The 10,904-nt window shown below is 44.5% G+C and overlaps 1 pseudogene; it reads right to left on the bottom strand.

Moving 5' to 3' along the window:
- Window positions 1–296: 296 nt before the first annotated feature.
- On the bottom strand, window positions 297–8,158 carry LOC144698521 (uncharacterized; annotated as a pseudogene).
- Between the last annotated feature and the right edge of the window lie 2,746 nt (window positions 8,159–10,904).

The raw sequence follows: 10,904 nt of genomic DNA, 5'->3' as shown, positions 1-10,904 counted from the left end.
GCAGCAGAGGCAGCTGATCGGATTGTCTCAATCTTAGTGACAAAGAAGCTCCATGAGCTCCTCACACTTGTTGCTGGAGATGAGGATGGAGGAGACAGGGGAGAGGGAGAGCCCTTCAAAAGGAACTAATGTCTTAGGGATAGTAAAAAGATTCAACATCATCTATTTAATAGAAAGCTTAATGATTTTATTTTTATCCAGGACATTAAGACCTATAACTGCGCTGGAGTTTGCTAACATCAGCAGAAACAGACCCCAGTGAAACATGGTTCAGTTGCAAAACTCAATCACTGTAGTTACTCATGAACCTGCTGGTGTCTCAGCAGGTTGGAAGACTGAGTGAATCCTTTCCCACACTCAAAGCAGGTGAATGGTCTCTCCCCAGTGTGAACTCGCTGGTGTTTCAGGAGGTTGGATGACTGAGTAAACCCCATCCCACAAACGGAGCAGGTGAAAGGCCTCTCCCCAGTGTGAACTCGCTGGTGTGAAATAAGATTAGCTGGTCGCCTGAACCCAGTCCCACAGTGAGAGCACCTGAACGGTCTCTTGTCAGTGTGAACACGTTGATGGGACACCAGGTCCCTGGAATTTTTATAGCACTTCCCGCAGTCTGGACATTGAAAAGGTCTCTCCTCACTGTGAACTCGCTGGTGCGTCAACAGGTGGGATGAATCAGTGAATCCCTTCCCACATTCTGAACAGGTGAAATGCCTCTCTCCAGTGTGACCATGCTGAGTCTCAGCAGGTTGGATGACTGAGTGAATCCCTTCCCACATTTGGAACAGATAAATGGCTTCTACCCAGTGTGAATTCATTGGTGCTTGGTCAGATGAGATGATCGCCTGAACCCAGTCCCACAGTAAGAGCAGCTGAACAGTCTCTCGTCAGTGTGAACACGTTGATGGGACATCAGTTCCCAGGAACTTTTGTAGCACTTCCCACAGTCCAAGCATTTAAAAGGTCTCTCGTCAGTGTGAACTCGCTGGTGTTTCAGTAGGTAGGATGAACGAGTGAATCCCTTCCCACAGACGGAGCAGATGAACGGTCTCTCTGCTGTTTGACTGCACCGATGTCTTTCCATTCAATTGAATCCCTTCCCACACTTCCACAGTTTCTCCCTGTTGGGACTGCATTTATGTCCTGCCACATTAGATGATTGGCTGAAGCCTTGTCCACACACACAGTGTATAGTTTCTCCCCACTGTGAACGGTGCTTTTTCCTTCCATGTTCAAAATCCGATGATATTCAGACTACGATAATCTGTGCAACTCCATCAGATCCTGATGTGATGTTTGGTTTCAGTTTCCTGACTGCAAATCCTCTCCTTCTAATAACCTTTGGAATTGATTTAAAACAGAAAAAGGGAGTGAGAGAGAACCCACATAGGCAGGTTGTGAAACTGAGCTGAATGAATCTGGGAATTTGTGGGGCTGGCACTCGGAAAAAGTGACCACGAAAGATGCTGGATTGTCACAAAAACTCAACTGGTTCACTAAGGTCCACCAGAGAAAGGACCTTCTACACAGTCTGTGCCCATAAATTCCAAAATTGTGCCTGAACACCAAGGTCTAGGTCATAGGAGCAGGAGTCCTAACGCTGACTCCTGGGGAAATCCACTTTCAACCTTCCTCCATTCTGAAAAATCATTACTCTCTGTTTCCTGTCACTCAGTTAATTTTGTATCCATGTTGCTGCTGCCCATTTTGTTCTATGAGCTATAACTTTGCTCACAAGTCTGTTATGTGGCACTTTACCTAATGCCATTTGGATGACCATGTACACCACATTAACAGCATTACCCTCATCAACCACACTGGTAACTCTTGGAAAACCTTAAGCAAGTTAGTTTAACATGATTTTCCCTTAACAAACTTGTGCTGGCTTTCCTGAATTAGCCCACATTTGCTTAAGTGACTTAATTTTGTCCAGAATTATCATCCCGAAGGTTAAACTGACTGGTCTGGTAGTTGCTGGGCTTATCATTACACCCTTTTTGAACAAAGGTGTATGATTTGCAATTCTCCTGTCCTCTGTCACCACTCATGGGTCTGAAGAAGATTGGAATAATATGGTCAGTGCCTCCACAAATAAGCTGTGGATATGTTATACCTCATTTGTAAGAATATGTCATTACTATGTCTGATCTATTTCCTCTTTAAGGCAGCCCATTCCTCAATTACAGTTTCTCCTGCCAACCTTTGATTCCACTTTACTGGGTCAGATCCATTCTCAACCTATTGAAGTTGGCTTTCCCCAGTTAATTATTCTTTCTCCTACAAGTAACCTTTGCCCACAGACAGACAGGCCAACTGTTTACCTTCCAGATTTAAAGGCCGATGATATTCAGGTCCTCACGAATTGAGTGACTCTGCCAGATCTGAATTGATGTTTGATTTGAGTTTCCCATCTGTCAACCCTCCACTTCTAAGATCCAGTATAAGAAATTTACAAAAACACTAACCCTCAGTCCAAGATAGAAATTGAGAAGAGACAAACATTACTCTTGGTTTGAGTTTGTTGTGTGTAAATCCTCCCCTTCTAACCCTCTGTAAAAGGAGTTTCTAAAATCCATCCCTGTCAGTCCAGGTTAGAAATACACAACATTCTCTCCTCCTGCCAGGATGGCCGCGCATGCGCCCTGATGCACATTGCCCCTATAAAGATGGCGGTTATTAACTCGGGTCTGTCTCCGAGAGGAGACGCGGGTCAGAGTTGTTCGGTGTAACCGCAGGACCGGTAGTTTCTTATTCAAGATTTCAGACCTTCACAGGGAAGACTCCATCCCTCCCCCACTCACCGGCTCCTTTTACATGCCTGTGTTCGCCATTTCTCTGCGTCACCCACCAGCTCCAGGTACAGATGGTACTGCGCATGCTCCAGTCAGAGATCGCAATGCGCATGTACCAGTCAGTGCCAGCTACTGCGCCTGCGCGAGGACCGCCTGTCGTGAGGATAGAGCACATTCTGCCCCCACTGAATCCTGGGCAAACGTACCGCCATTGAAATGCCTCTTCTGATAAGATAATAATATTTTATGATCCGATGATGATTGGCGCCATAGGGCCAATATATAAAATTATTAATATTGATATGGCAACCATAGTGCACGGCCCCTCCATCATAGTTCTGTCCTGGGTGTAATTAACAACAGAACAAACCCTGACAGTTAGATCTGAACTCACTGGAATCTCAGCAGCGGCACGCACAAGTGATTTTTCTTCCCATATTCTGACTGCTGAAACTCTGTCTTGTCAGTTGGAATGTAGCAATTGTGCATCTAATCCTTTGACCTTCTAAAACTGGAGTGTTAGCAGGTGGGCAGTGAGCAAAGGGTTGCACACATGAAGTATCTGAATGGTCTCCCACAGGTGTGACTGTGCTGCTGTGTCAGAAAATGGAATAACGAGGTGAATCCATTTCCACATTCAGCTGGTGTGATTTCATGGTGTGATTTTGCAACATGAGTTTCAGCTCACACTGGGATCTCAAACCCTTCTAAGAATGTGCTCTACATTCTCAACCATAGAGAAAGGTGGTGCTGTAAATCTGAAATAAAAAAAACAAAATATTGGAATTTTGAGCAGATCTGGCAGTGTCTGTGGAGAGTGAAAGATGTATTTAAATTTCAGGGCTGTGACTTTCCATCAGAACTGCACTGCATCAGTGAGTAGACGTGAAAACTTAACTCTATTTCTCAATTCACAGATTCTGCTGGATGTGCTGAGTATTTCCATGATTTTCTGCTTTTATCTCTGATTGAAGAAGTTGCATATGAATTGTGCATTAGATTTATTGATTACTAACGTATATTTATTCTCAACCATCTACAAGTGGAAAACTCTTCCACTTGTCTACCCTGTCAACCCCTTTCATTATCTTAAAGGCCTTTGTCAAGTCATCCCTCACTTTCTTTTCAGAGAAAAACTTTTCAATCTGTTAAATCTTTGTGAATTTGACATATTTTCCAATTCTGGCATCATTCCAGTAAATCAATTTTGCACCATCCCCAGTGCTTCGCTCCTTCATATAACATGGAGGCAGAGATAATCTGAGCATCAAAGTCACATTGTCCCAAATTCCTGTATGTTGTAAGGATCATTATGGCAGTGGGAGAGGGGACTGTGGTTTCGAGCTGTTATTCACCATCCCCTGTTTCAGCCATTCTCCCATTAGCTGAAAATAAGATTAGATGAAATGAGCAGATCTAATGAGCCAGTCTGTGACATTATGAATCAATTACAAAGTTGTCTCTCAGCCTTAAAGTGAAGCAGAGGGTATTTTTCATTTTAAATTTGCTAATTAAACCATTAAGAATACCTGTCAGAGAATGACTAGATTTCAGCATGGGGCCAGTGTAAAGCTCATTTAACATGATTACCAAGCAGTGAAGAGGTGAATTTGTAATTCACATGCACCTTGTTTGTGCATTTCCCAGATTAATAGTTGCACTGAGTCTGTTGTTCTCCATCTTGATATGTTCAAGATGGAAATCCATAAATATTTGGGCACTAAGGGATATGGTGATAGGATGGGAAAGTGGAGTTGAGCTGGAAGAACATTTAATGGTGGAGCAGGCTCAAGGGGCCTTTTAGTCCAACCCTGCTCCTATTTCTTGTGTTCTTATGAACATCAGTGTGAATCATTTCCATTCAAGCACAGCAGATGCAGCAGCACCCATCCATCTCCTCCCCTCCCTCATTCCAGGGCGCAAAACACTTTCCAAGGGGCACAGTGATTTACTTGTACTTCTTGCTATTCAGTATTGTGTATTCACTGACCACAGCGTGGTTTTCTCTACATTGAGGAGATTAAATCCCAATTGGGTAACTGCTTTGTGGAACATCACCTTTCAGTCTCCAAGTGTGACCCTGAGGTCCTGGTCATTTACCAGTTTAATCTCCACCCACTCCCACTCTGAACTCGGCCTCCTGCACTGTTCCAATGAAGCTCAATGGAAGCTCGAGGAACAGCAGCCCATCTTTCATTGAACACTTTACATCCTTCTGGACTCAACATTCATTTTGATAACTTCAGATCATAACCACTGCTCCCATTTTTTCTGACAGTAGGTGCTGGTAATGGTTCTTCTTTTACCATTTATCTCTCCTCTGGGCCTGTGTTGTTTCTCCACTTGTCCCATTAGTTTATTTCCTTGTCTCATTATCACCCAGTGCTGCCTTGCACCATCATCCCCTTTGTCATTTAATTACGAGTTCAGGCTCGGGCAAGGGGGATCTTTAGAGATAGTTTGTCCCGGTGGGCTAGTGGAAGGGAGGGAAGCAGCAGAGGCAGCTGATCAGATTGTCTCAATCTTAGTGACAAAGAAGCACCATGAGCTCCTCACACTTGTTGCTGGCGGTGAGGATGGAGGAGACAGGGGAGAGGGAGAGCCCTTCAAAAGGAACTAACTGGTGCTAGAAATATCAAAACGACTCAACTGTTCATCGCAAAGCTGATTTATTCCAATTTTATACAGAATCTATAACTGGGCTGGAGTTTATTAACATCAAAAAGCAACTAACTTGTTAAAAATAGTAAAAAGGTTCAACGCATTGTGTTTAACACAATGCTGATTTATTTGACTTTTATCTAAGCGGGCTGGAGTTTATTAATGTCTACAGAAACACACTATAATGAACATACTTCAGTCCTGAATGTTATTAAGAGCAAAATCCCATCACGACAGTTACTTGTGAACTTGCTGGTGTCTTAGCCGATGGGATGACTTACTGAATCCCTTCCCACATTCGGAGCAGGTAAATGGCCTCTCTCCAGTGTGAACTGTCTGGTGCAGCAGCAGGTTGGATGACTGACTGAATCCCTTCCCACATTCGGAGCAGGTAAATGGCCTCTCTCCAGTGTGAACTCTCTGGTGTCTCAGCAGGCCGGATGACTGACTGAATCCCTTCCCACATTCGGAGCAGGTAAATGGCCTCTCTCCAGTGTGAACTCTCTGGTGTTTTAGCCGGTCAGATGACTGACTGAATCCCTTCCCACATTCGGAGCAGGTAAATGGTCACTCTCCAGTGTGAACTGTCTGGTGCAGCAGCAGGTTGAATGACTGACTGAATCCCTTCCCACATTCGGAGCAGATGAATGGCCTCTCTCCAGTGTGAACTCTCTGGTGTCTCAGCAGGCCGGATGACTGACTGAATCCCTTCCCACATTCGGAGCAGGTAAATGGCCTCTCTCCAGTGTGAACTCTCTGGTGTCTTAGCCGGTCAGATGACTGACTGAATCCCTTCCCACATTCGGAGCAGGTAAATGGCCTCTCTCCAGTGTGAACTGTCTGGTGCAGCAGCAGGTTGAATGACTGACTGTATCCCCTCCCACATTCGGAGCAGGTAAATGGCCTCTCTCCAGTGTGAACTCTCTGGTGTCTTAGCCGGTGGGATGACTGACTGAATCCCTTCCCGCATTCGAAGCAGGCGAACGGTCTCTCTCCAGTGTGGACTCGCTGGTGTGCAATGAGATGAGATGATTGCCTGAACCCAGTCCCACACTGAGAGCACCTGAATGGTCTCTCATCATTGTGAACACATTGATGGGACTTTAGTTCCACAGAACTTTTGAAGCACGTCTCACACTGTGGGCATTTAAAAGGTCTCTCATTTGTGTTAACTTGCTGGTGTCCCATGAGGTTGGCTAATTGAGTGAATCCTTTCCCACGCTCAGAGCAAGTGAATGGTCTCTCCCCAGTGTGAGTGCACCAATGAGATCCCTGTTCCAATGGGGATTTGAATCTCTTCCCACAGTCCCCACATTTCCATGGTTTCTCTCCATTGTGACTGCATTTATGCTCCGTCAGGTCAGATGATTGGATGAAGCCTCGTCCACACACTGAACACGTGTACGGTTTCTCCCCACTGTGAACGGTACTTTTTCCTTCCATGTTCAAAATCTGAAGATACTCAGTTTAAGATAAATTAAGCGATTCCATCAGATCCTGATGTGATGTTTGGTTTCAGTTTCCCGAATGCAAATCCTCCCCCTCTAATACCCTGTGGAATTGATTTAAAACAGGAAAAGGGGAGTGAGAGAGAACCCACAAAAACACAAAGACAGGTTGTGAAATTGAGCTGAATGAATCTGGGAATTTGTGGGGCCGGCACTGGGAAAAAGTGACCATGAAAACTGCTGGATCGTCATAAAAACCCAACTGGTTCACTAATGTCCTTCAGGGGAGGGAACCTGCCACCCGGTCTGGGCCTACACAAGACTCTGGCCTCTATAAGAACATACGAAATAGGAACAAGAGAAGTCCTAACACCCCATCGAGCTTGCTCCACAATTCAATACGATCGTGGCTGATCTTGGGCTTCAACTCCACTTTCCCACCCACTCCCCATATCCCTCGACTCCCTGAGAGACCAAAAATCTGTCCATCTCAGCCGGAAATATATTCAATGATGGAGCATCCACAACTCGCTGGGTTGGAGAATTCAATGTGAGAGAGAGAGAAAGAGAGAGGAGTGGGAGAGACAGAGAGAAGGTTACTAAACAAAGCACAAGATGTCAATAAACAGAATTCAAGTACATGGGATTGGGGTAATATCCTGTTATAGTTTGAGAATTGGTGAAAAGACAAAAAACAGAGTCGGAATAAATGTCTCATTCTCAGGATGACAGGCAGTTATTTGTGGGATACTACAAAGATCAGTGCTTGGCCCACAGCCATTCACAAACTATACAAATGATTTGAAGGCACTCATTTAAGCAGCGCCTAAATTTTCACATTCTCATCCTTGTTTTCTCCATGGTTGTGATCATTCCTATCTCTGTAACCTCCTCCAGCCTCACAATCCCCCCGAGATATCTGCTCTTCTTGAATTCGAGAATAACTGATTTTTATAATTCCATCACTGGTTGCCATTCTGTCAGTTTCCAAGACTCTAGAATTCCCTCCCTAAACCTCTCCGCCTCTCTACCTCATTTGCTTCCTTTAAGATATTCCTTCAGACCGACCTCTTTGACCAAATTATTGGCCACCTGCCCGAGTATCTCCTTGGTTTCTAACATTCCTGTGAAATGTATTGGTAAACTATATAACAATAAATGTGCGATATAAACACAAATTGTTGTTGTTGATTTGGACATATATCAATGTCCCTTCCTCATCGCTGGGTGAATAACCTGTAGCTTCTTACCTACCAGCATTGTGCGAGCACCTTCACCACACGGACTTAATTAGTAATGGGTTGAAAGGTTATGGGGAGAGGGAGGGAAATTGGAGTTGAGGCCAAAATGAGATCAGCCATGATCATAATGAATGGCGGGGCAGGCTCGAGGGGCTGAATTGCCCACTCCTGCTCCTAGTTCTTATGTTCTTATGTTCAAGGATCTATGGACATGCACACCAAGGGTCTGTACTTCCTCGGGTCCTACCATTCATCATGTACTCCCTTGCCCAGTTAGTCCTCCAAAAATGCATCACCTCACACTTTTTGGGATTAAATTCCATTTTCCACTGTTCTGCCCATCTGAGCAGCCTGTCTATATGTCAAAGGGTTTCCTCCTCGCTATTTACCACACTAGTGATTTTTTTGTGTTACCTGTGAACTTACTGATCATACCTCCTACATTCATGTCTACATCATTAATGTCCACGAAGAACAACAAGGGACCCAGCACCAAACCCTGCAGTACGCCACTGGACACATGCTTCCAGTCACAAAAACAACCTTTGACCATCACCCTCTGCCTCCTGACACTGAGCTAATTCTGGATCCAATTTGCCAAATTGCCCTGGATCACATGGGCTCTTACCTTCTGGACCTGTCTCCCATGCCAGACCTTGTCAAAAGCCTTAGAGAATTCCATGTGGACTACATCAATTGAACTACCCTCATCTACACACCTCGTCACCTCCTCGAAAAATTCAATCAAATTTGTTAGACATGATCTCTCACCGACAAAGCCATGCTGACTATCCTTGATTAATTCTTGCCTCTCCTCATGGGGATTAATTCTGTCCCTCAGAACGTTTCCAAAAGTTTCCCTACCAGTGATGTTGGACTCACTGGCCTATTAGCTCCCTGGTTTATCCCCACCATTCTTCTTTAATAATGATACCACATTAGCTGTCCTCCAGTCCTCTGGTACTTCTCCTGTGGCCAGCGAGGATTTGAAAATTAATGTCAGGGCCCCTGAAAGCTCCTCCCTTGCCCCCCACAGCACCTGGGATACATCTCATCTGGGCCTGGGGATTAATACACTTTTAAGGCCCAATAAAACCGCTAATACCTCCTCCCTCTCAATACTCATTTGCTCAAGTATATCACAGTCCCCCTCCCTGATTTCTATACCTACATCGTCCTTCTGTTTCGTTAATACAGATGCAAAGTACTCATTTAAAACCTCATCTACATCTTCCAGCTCCTCACACAGATTGCCATTTTGGTCCCTGATGGCCCCTAATCTCTCCCTGGTTATCCTCTTGCCCTGAATATACTTATAAAATGCCTTTGGATTTTAACTTATTTCACCCAGCTGTGTTTTTCATGCCCCCTCTTCGCTTTCCTAATTTCTTCTTTAACCCCCTACACGTTCTGTACCCATCAAGGGCTCCTGCTGTTTTAAGCCCTCGGTATGTACCATAAGCTTCCCTTTTTTTCCCCCCTTATCTAATCCTGTCAATTCCTCAACATCCCAGTTTCTCTGGACTTGTTGGTCCTTTGTGGGAAAATGTTGGCCCTGTACTCTCACTATTTCCTTTTTGAATGACTCCCACTGCTCTGATGTTGATTTTCCTACAAGTAGCTGCTCCCAGTCCACATTGGCCAGGTCCTGTCTTATCATATTGAAATTGGCCTTCCCCAATTCAAAACCCTTATTTTCTATCCATCTTCGTCCTTTTCCATAACTACTTAAATCTTACTGAGTTATGGTCATTATCACTGAACTGCTCCCCCACTGATGCTTCTACAACTTGCCCAGCTTTGTTCTCTAATAGATCCAGCACCTTTCTTGTAGGACTTTCTATGTGCTGGCTTCAAAATCTCGCCTGGATACATTTGAAGAATTCTGCCACCTCAAAGTCTTTCAAACTTTGTCTATCCCAGTTAATATTGGGGAAGTTGAAATCCCCGATTAATATTACCCTATTATTTTAACACTTATGAGATTTGCCTACATATCTGCCCTTCTATCTCTCCCTGACTGTTTGGGGGTCTATAGTATGCTCCCTACAATGTGATTGCCCCCTTTCTGTTTTTAAGTTCTACCTATACGGCCTGATTTAAGGAACCTTCTAAGATACCATCCCTCCTTACTGCAGTAATTGACTCCTTGATCAATATTGTGACACCACCATCTCTTTTACAATCTCTGCCCCCTTCCTGTCTCACCTGAAGATTCTATACCTCAGAATATTGAGCTGCCAGTCCTGCCCCTCCCTCAGCCATGTCACCGTGATAGCAATGATATCATATCCCCATGTGTTAATCAGCATCTGCAACTCATCTGCCTTACTCACAACACTCCTTACATTAAAATAAATGTCATCCAGCCTTGCCATGTTGCCTTGTGCCTTAACTTGACTTTGTACACTCTGCCTTCCAGACTGACTTGTTTTTTCTTATATACTTGTCTGTACATCACCCCCTACTATACCTCCACTCAGTATCCCACCCCCATACCAAATTAGTTTAAGAGCCCACCGACAGCACGAGCAAATTTCCACGCATGGTTCCTCACACCTTTTAAAGCACTTCTCACACTTAAATTAAAAGGTCTGTTGTCAGTGTGAATGGTGTCCCAGCAGGTGGGATGATGTCCTGAACCTCTTACCACACTGTGAGCAACTGAACAGCCTCTCGCCAGTGAGAATTCAATGTGTTTCAGCAGGTCAATCCAAAGAGACAAATATTTCCCTTAGTTTGAGTTTGCTGTGTGTAAATCCTCC

Source organism: Cetorhinus maximus, chromosome 23 (genome assembly GCF_964194155.1).
Source record: "Cetorhinus maximus chromosome 23, sCetMax3.hap1.1, whole genome shotgun sequence".
Classification (NCBI taxonomy): domain Eukaryota; kingdom Metazoa; phylum Chordata; class Chondrichthyes; order Lamniformes; family Cetorhinidae; genus Cetorhinus; species Cetorhinus maximus.
This window is presented reverse-complemented; position numbering and strand designations above follow the sequence as displayed.